General features: G+C 47.3%; 1 pseudogene; it reads left to right on the top strand.

Moving 5' to 3' along the window:
- The first annotated feature begins 5630 nt into the window (after positions 1 to 5630).
- Positions 5631 to 8187, top strand: LOC103638420 (uncharacterized; annotated as a pseudogene).
- The last annotated feature ends 903 nt before the right edge of the window (positions 8188 to 9090 follow it).

The following is a 9090-nucleotide window of genomic DNA, read 5'->3' as shown; positions in this document are numbered from 1 at the left end:
TATAGTGCGATGAAGACTTACCCACAGCTCTTGCTTCACCCGCTCCGCCTTGTTGTTGAATTGTCTGCCGTCCCGATCTACTGCATCGGGGGCGACGGCGTAGTGGTCGAAGGTGTATGCTGGGCTCGTCACTCCGGCGTACTCGACAAGTCCAGGGAAGTGTTCCCGGCATAGAAGGCCCAGGATGCCATTGGGGTTGCGGCCGTGACCCCCTGCAGTCTCCAAAACCATCCAAGACCTGTCCAAGTGATTAAGATGAAGTATTAGTTTCTATTATTAATTGGAACATATAATATGAAAAGGCAGCAACAATATCTAAAGTTACCTACCTCTCTCCATCGGGTCGTATCAGCGGACGTCTGTCACGAAGTATGGGTCGCTTAGGGAGGCTCGCGGGACCTCGCAGGTAGATACTCCTCGAACCTGAGGAGCCAGAACCTGAGACGTCCTGCTGAGCGGCGTCGTCGTCGTCGTCGTCCTGCTGCGCCGCATCGTCGTCGTCCTGCTGTGCCGCATCGACAGCGGCTTGCTGCTCCACCTGCTGCTGTACGGCGTCGTCCTGCTGCGCCTCCTCCTCCGTCCTACGGGTGCTCCTCCTCCCCCTCCCCCTCCCCCTCCTCGTCCTCGTCCCACCGCCCACCATCTTTGTCCAACAACCTGCAATTAAGAGTAAACAATTAAGCACAGATAAAAAATATGTATTTAGAAACATATGCAAAATAAATGAAATATAGCATTACATCGATTAAAAATAATCTTCATATGTGTCCGGGTTAGCCGGATCATAAGTGTCATCATCACTATCAACCATTTCATAGTCGACATCATCTGAAGGCGCAATTTCTTCATTGGCATTGCCTTCAAGTATTTCTAAGTCATTCTCATTTTGCACCTCATCATCCTCGTCATCAACAACCATTTCAATATCTACTTCCATTCCGATCGCTTCGGTTAAGTCTATCTCAAATTGCCCTTCGAGCCCATCTTCTTGGGTCCATGCTTCACCATCGGATGCGTGAACCATCTTGTCAGGATTGTATCGTTTGCCTTTTTTGTGCCATGTCATCTGTTTCGCGGATTCCTCTGTCATGTATAGACGCTGGATCCTCGGTATGAACGGAAGGTGGCGTAGGATTGTCACGGGGATGTCGAGCTGCCTCTTCTTTCCATCACCAGAGTCTACCTCCATGAACCTAGACGATTTACACTTCGGACAGTACTTTGCCTCAGTGTGTTCTTTCCTAAATAGGACGCAGCCCTTCAGACAAGCATGTATCTGCTCATACGTCATCTTGAGTGCACGAAGGAGTTTCTGTGCCTCGTACATGCTCTTTGGGAGAACGTGATCCTCCGGAAGCAGGCTGCCAATAACTGTCAACAAACCATCGAAGGCGTCTCGACTCATGCTATACTGCGACTTGAACGCCATTATACGCCCAATGGCATCCAGTTGAGAAACCTTTGTCTTGCCGTGAAGGGGTTTCTGTGCCGCGTCAAACATGTCGTAGAATGCCTTTGCGGTCGCCTCTGGCTCGTCCTCCGTACATCCTTCGGCGAACTGTGCCTCGTGATAGTCGTTCAACATGTCTGCTACCCCGGCATCAGCATCGTAATCCTCGACGCGTTGTCTCACCACCTCCTCTCTCGTGCGATGCGCTTCACCATGGAAGATCCACCGAGTATAGTCCGGCGTAAATCCATTCTTCCAAATATGTTCTACCATGGTCTTCTTTGGTTTTCTTTTCCGGTTGTCACATTTGCTGCACGGACAAGGGACTAGGCTAGCTCCTTTAGCAGCTTCGCCATATGCCCGTTCCACGAAAGCATCGGTCTTCCTAATCCATTCTGGGGTGACATCATTACGTCGAACGCGGCCCGTGTACATCCACTCACGGTCCTCCATCCTCTAACATATATAACCGAGTATAGTTTAATATAGACATGTAATGCATGTACACTACGTTCGTACCTTCTAATAGGTGATGATAGGTCCTAATCCCACCCGCGGTTGCGTAGATGGAGTTAGTTTCCATGCTCTACTCCGATCCGAGATAAAATTTCGGCAGCACCTACCCGCTGTTCTCCGGATACACGTCCTGACAGGGAGAGTGTACTGTCCGGAGAACAACAGGGAGGTGACGCTGAAACTCTATCTCGGACCGGAGTAGAGCATGGAAACTAACACCATCTACGCAACCGCAGGCTGTCCAAAAAACGTGGACAATTCGAAACTGATACATTTGTAGATATGCAAAGATCTGCATATCTACACCGTATCTCTTTCGAACGGGAGACGCCTAACAGGGTTACGTGATCTAGGACCATGATGCGGATGTAGAGGTTATACCTAGGGTGGCGGTGGAGTCAGGCTAGTGGGGCTGTGGCGGGTCGGTGCAGTGGCGACGCGAGGCAGACCCGCAGCGGCTAGGAAGACCTCTGCAAAAAAATAAACAAGTATGTCAACAAAAAAATTCGGCAGCACCTCCCCTGCACGGGGAGGTTTCCAAAACCTGCAAATAAAAGTAACAGCACGATGGCTGACATTCACACATATATCAACGGCACGATGGCCGACAATCACATTTAATCGACATCCATATCCACCATCACACAATCATATATAATCGGCATACAACTAAAACTAGGACCCGTACACAATCACCGGCACTCGATCAAGCGGTTAATACAATACAAAATCAAGTGCTTGCTCTAGTTCATTCGAGCAAGGTCACTATACAATCAAACGGTTAATACAATACAAAATCCTAATAAAACACTACAAGCACTCGCTCTAGTTCATTCGAGCAAGGTCACTATACAATTCTAGTAGCTAGTTGATTCCATCCTAATCGCTCCACCAAACAAATCTAATAGCTATACAACCAAAATAAAAATGATTCATACACTCACTAGGGCGCGGGCGGACGGGCGGGCGGACGGGCGGGCGCCGGCGAGGGCGAGGGCACGGGCGCCGGCGAGGGCGCGGGCGCCGGCGATGGAGGCCGCGGCGGGCGCGGGCGCGGGCGCTGGCGAGGGCGGCCGCGGCGGGCACGGCGGGCGGCGGCCGTGGCGGGCGCTGGCGTGGGCGGGCACGGCGGGCGGCGATGGCGGCGAGCCGGCGATGGCGCGGAGCGGCGGCGGGCGCGCAGGGAGAAAGAAGGAGAAAGGAGAAAGAAGAAAGAAGAAAGGAGAAAGAAGGAAGCCGCGGGCGAGTATATTCGCCTTCTTTGCCGAGTGCCCGTGATCTGGCACTCGGCAAAGTTTTTTTTAATTTTTAAAATAAACTTTGCCGAGTGCCAGATCGGTGGCACTCGGTAAAGGATCCTTTGCCGAGTGTCTACCATCTGACACTCGGCAAATATTACCTTACACATCTTTGCCGAGTGCCACCCTGGTGGCACTCGGCAAAGAAGTCTTTGCCGAGTGTCTTCCTTGGACACTCGGCAAAGTACATTTTTATTTTTTTTTATTTTGCCAACCAAAATTTTTGTGGTATGTTCCTACACTATGTAGACCTACATGTACCATTTTAGGACAATTATAACAGTTTTTTCTATAGCTAGTACATTTAGTTTGTTTATTTGAATTTCTTCGGAAAATTCAGATTTGAACTGCAGGTCACTCGAAACTTGGAAAACCGTGAATGCAAAAATGATATCCATGCTACATAGCACAAGTTACGACCGATTTCAGGAGCGGACCGGAAACTTCGAGCACCATGCTCACTCAACATGGCCGTGAACTTGCCACACAACTGTTTAAAAAATTTATAAAACACAAACAAACTTAGAAAATCATGAAACTTGTCCACATGTCATGATATCATATGTACAGTCTGTGATAAAAAATTTAGAATGTTTGGAGAAAGTTGTGAGACACTATGTGTAGAAACCTAAGAGAACCACACACGAAATCATAGAGTTTCAATGTGGATCTCTTAGGTTTGTACACATAGTGCGTTACAGCTTTCTCGAAACTTTTTCAAATTTTTATCACAGCCTCTACATATGATATCATGACACGTGGACAGGGTTCATGATTTTCTGACTTTGTTTCTGTTTTATACAATTTTTAAACACCTGTATGGCAAGTTTACGGTCATGTTGAGTGAGCATGGTGCTCGAAGTTTCCGGTTCGCTCCTGAAATCGGTCGTAACTTGTGCTATGTAGCATGGATATCATTTTTGCATTCACGGTTTTCCAAGTTTCGAGTGACCTGCAGTTCAAATCTGAATTTTCCGAAGAAATTCAAATAAACAAACTAAATGTACTAGCTATAGAAAAAACTGTTATAATTATCCCAAAATGGTACATGTAGGTCTACATAGTGTAGAAACATACCACAAAAATTTCGAGAGACAAAATAAAAAAAATAAAAATATACTTTGCCGAGTGTCCAGAGATGACACTCGGCAAAGTATGCTTTGCCGAGTGCCTACTATGTGGCACTCGGTACAGAACCTCTTTGCCGAGAGCCAACGGATGACACTCGGCAAAGACTAACGGCCGTCAGCTTTGGGACGGCCGCTGACGGCCGTTTGCCGAGAGCCTCCTTTGCCGAGTGTTTGACTCTCGGCAAAGTTGTCTTTGCCGAGTGCCGTTCTGTGCCGAGTGTTCAGCGCTCGGCAAAGCACGTTTTGCCGAGTGCCTAACGTTACCGAGTACGGCACTCGGCAAAGCTTTCTTTGCCAAGTGCCCGACAAAAGGCACTCGGCAAAGAAGCCAACACTCGGCAAAGTCTCGGATTCCGGTAGTGTAAACGATCAGACTTATGCCCGTCAAATTTTAATACAAGCAAGATAATCATGTTATCTACAACTCTTCTATATGACTTTTCTACAGAAAACATGATTTGGTTAATCAAACAATCAGCACAACGAAAACAATGCGTGCAGCCCAAAACAGCAACTAATTAATTTCAGCTCCTATACAATTCAAGAATTGCCGCGTTCTAAGTACTTGAATTATTCTAACACTTTACCATTCGTTAGAGTTGAATTAATTAAATGAGGACTAACAAGTAGACTTACAAATTTTATCCAAATCATTTAGTGCACTAAAATTACCACATTCATTTAACAAACGCATTCACCACAATCATCAAATCCGGCATATATTTATATTGAAGCGCTTTTCACCCACTAGTCCGCATTTTAACTTAGACACCACATGAGCACTACAGATTTTTACCCGCGATCATCACCATGCGCATCTAGACTACAACACGCAATTCATCGGGACTACAAGCTTAATTAAAGTCATCTAACCAGTCGTCTAGCTAGAGCAACGACATAGGCCGCTATACATCCTACACGTCAGCTTGCCTCTTACTATCGCAATCCGAAACAACACATATATATCAAACACTTAACGAAATCGACTCCTATTTAACATGAGTTGGCTAATCACAGTAGAAGACCTAGCGAACCATTTTAGACATCGTAACTCAAGAACATGGGTTGGGGCCGATTGATCAGTGTTTCTCAACCATTACTCAACTTGAATTAGTTAACACACAAGTCACCTAAATAGCACATTTTTGGGGTCTATCGTGGAGGCATTTACACATGGCGTAAAACTCCATAAGATTACATTTGCTACTGGCATCAACAATACCTACCGACCTATTATTCACCATACGAACGCAGTTACACACCGCCTACTAGTTTTTAACATAATCCTCATATAGCTCGGAATTCCAACTACTCACTAACAATAAATCACGCACGACCACTATCGCATCGACCGGTTAATTTATTTGGACACCGCCTAGCGTACCACTAGTATCCCGCATTTTGGCTCGACTTATAAACATAGAGGAAGTGATACAACGACCAAACATTTATGTCGAGCACAATTATTTATGACCACATTTATCGACTAGACAAGTGAAACACTAACCGATTATTCGCACCTCTCGTCCTTAAACACAATTCACATGTCTCATAATTTATATCTTCGACCCACTCTATCCTACACCACGATGAATACATAAAATATATTTAACATAGACTAACTCATTAGCCGACTATGGAAATTACTAAGTATGTTTTACGCTTTATTTAATTTACCACAACTAACACATTACTTTATGACGAAGTGCTTTAGCAAACAATTAATACATCCGCGACCAATCCCGACGACGTACAAAAGAACTATCGCAGCCACATATACACTTATTGACATTCCAATCGCAAACACATCTACGCGTACCACTTTCTCCTCCATGAGTTTTAATTCGCATACAACATATTCACATACATGTATATATATATAGGACAATGACAAATGTGCAAGTAAGTCAATCACATGGATTCAACCTGAACGAGTCGGGATTTAGCCGCATGGACTGTCCACAAGGCTCGACGCTTCGTCGAATGGGCAGGGCGCGAAGCGCGACGTCGACCGTTAGCTGTGAAAACACACACGTTTGTTGGCGACAGACCATCGAACATTACAAACGCAAAAAAAAATAGCGAGGACAGCGGGGGGTTTCTCACCACGAGTTTCGACGGCGCGATTGGGGGCTGCGCAAAACAGCGAGCACACGGCGGGCGTCGACGGCGTGCTGTTCACTGCGCAGAACAAAGCAGCGAGCCGCGCGGAGGCGTTGGGGGCTGCTGCTCACGACGAGAAAAACTGGGCGCAGGAAACAGCAGGGGGAAACGCCGGAGCAATGGAGAGCGCGCTCAAGAGGCCGACGGCGCTCTGCGCGATGGTCCCTGGCTGGGGCGAGCAGGGCATCCGAGGGAGGGAAGGGTGCTGTCCACGGCTGGGAGAACCTTGCGCGCACTGCCCCAATGCCGATCTGGAACAGAGAAGGAAGAAAGGAGGGCTCGACCATCGAAGTTTGCTGGTCGGCCATGGGGACGGGGGTGCGGCCTTGGAGCTCCGGCGTTCAAGGGAAGCAGCGAGAGGGAGTTGCAGACCGGAGCTCGAATGGCATCTAGCCAGCGCGCGCAGGGGGAGATGGTGAGCTGCACAAAAAAAAGGGGAAACTCGATCTGGGAGGATGGCGGCCAGATGGGACTGCTCGAGGGAATCCACGGCAAGGTGGGGATGGCCGGACTTGAGAAGGGCAGGAAGCCATATGGGAGAGGGAGCGTACGTGCAGGAAGCGAACAAGGAGCCCAGGCCATGGGGCGAGCTCACCTGCTCGAGCTCGGACCTAGAGAAATGCCCTGCGCTAGGAGCCTGGGGAGGGGGATGCTGTGCAGGGTGCCGGCCAGAGGTAAGGTGCGCCAGGGATAGCTCGCAGCCATGGATAACGCAGGGGCAGAGAAGAGCTCGCAGGGAACTCGGACGCCGTGACCGCTGGCCGGATCACAGGCTGAGGAGAAGTTGTACCCATGGCGCCGCTTACCCAGAGTTGGCCGAGCAGAAGAGGGGCGGCTGGCCATGGAGTTCCTGCTGGGCACCATGGAAAGGGGAGCAGAGGTGCTGCACGGTAGAAGGATGAAGGAGAGCGTGGGGAGGAAGAGGAGGCTGTTGGTGGCGGCTGAAAAAAGATAGGGGTGGGAGTGCAAAATAGCCCAAGTGCAAGGAAGGAGCACCCCTATTTATAGAAAATGCTAGGGTTAGGGTTTCCTTAGTGGGCCTATTGGGCCTGAATTGGGCTGGCTCAAACACGAAATCGGGCTGCGTTAAATTATTTCCGGAATAAAAATGCTCTCGCGGAATTCGTCGCTACGGAAAAACAGAGCGAAAAGAGTTCGGATGAATGGAAGGTTGAGCGATTAACTCGGCCGGGAGTTTGATTTGAATTCACTCGGAAATAATTGCCTACGCGTGATTTGAAAATAAATCGTCCTGAGATTTGATCGGTTTTGGATTTTTAGTCGGAGAAGGCGAATCGCGATATTTAAAATTATCGCCGAGGTTGATTTTTTTTTCAAATCGGGATCGAACACAGAGGTATGAGTCGAGTCGGATAAGAATTAATTAGAGGGCGATGTACAGAGTATCCCGTTGGAGAATACGGACCCGGATAAAATAGACGGACATTGATTGAACATCGAGAAATTGGATTCCGACACACCGCGACCAACAACTGTCGAGCGTTTGATTAATATGAGCTTTAGACGAGATTTATAAATCGAGATTGAATATCGAGATTGCATTCGTGTCGAGGATAAAAGTTTTAGCAGGCTCCAAAAATTGGCCTTCTATGAGACTGAGTAACTCCGAATTCGGTGAAACGCGAATGAATAATCTAGATAATCAGGGACATACGCGAGCGAGAAATAGAAATTTTCACTGAGCATCCGAGATTAGGATAAATCTCGCGACGTAACACGAAACTGACACCTGGGGTGTCACAGCCTTCCCCCCTTAAAAGAATCTCGTCCCGAGATTCGAATCAGGATCTTTAAGGATGGAGAAGCATGTAACTCCCAGGCTAGAGATAGATGCAAATTCATGAGATGGGATTTGATAAGATAATGAAGATAGATTTGGATAGAATATCGCGGCATGTTGAGACAAAATGCAGCGATCACTTTGAGAGAATGTTCACAAGATACAGCGCATCAGTATAGTCTCGTAATGGATCACGACTATTAACCACGATACCAGCGCGTGCCGAGTAGCTCAACCATGTGTGCACCATAGTAGGCTCTCGGTTTCGTCGCGGCACCATCAGTCGTTAGTCATGACACCATTACCAAACGTAACCAATGAAAAATTCACTTGGCATAATTAGATGGAGCCCATGAGAGTATGGCTCAGAAAATGTGACTAAAGTTGAAGCAAGGATTGTTGGCAAAAGAGCATCACATGAAAATTTTCTTTAACTCAGAGAACTATTTTATGACCATCACGAGGATTATCAGCCAAAGATTGATACGATATTTAATATGAGGAGGAACCAACCATGAGATCGAGAATGATAAGCTTTCAGAGACATGAGAGATCCAAAGATAACAACAACATCCATTTAATCCACATGGATATGCCATTTAGAGATAAGTTGATAAAACAAGCGTCATGATTCTCGGAGAAAGAGCATGAGATTGACTAGGAATAAGAGATTTAGGCAGATCAACATCTGATACTTGAGAACGGGTTATGGCAGATAACCCAGATAACGGG

Source organism: Zea mays, chromosome 9 (assembly GCF_902167145.1).
Source record: "Zea mays cultivar B73 chromosome 9, Zm-B73-REFERENCE-NAM-5.0, whole genome shotgun sequence".
NCBI classification, from domain to species: Eukaryota; Viridiplantae; Streptophyta; class Magnoliopsida; order Poales; family Poaceae; genus Zea; species Zea mays.
The sequence above is the reverse complement of the archived record's forward strand: the minus strand, read 5'-3'. Positions and strand labels throughout refer to the sequence as shown.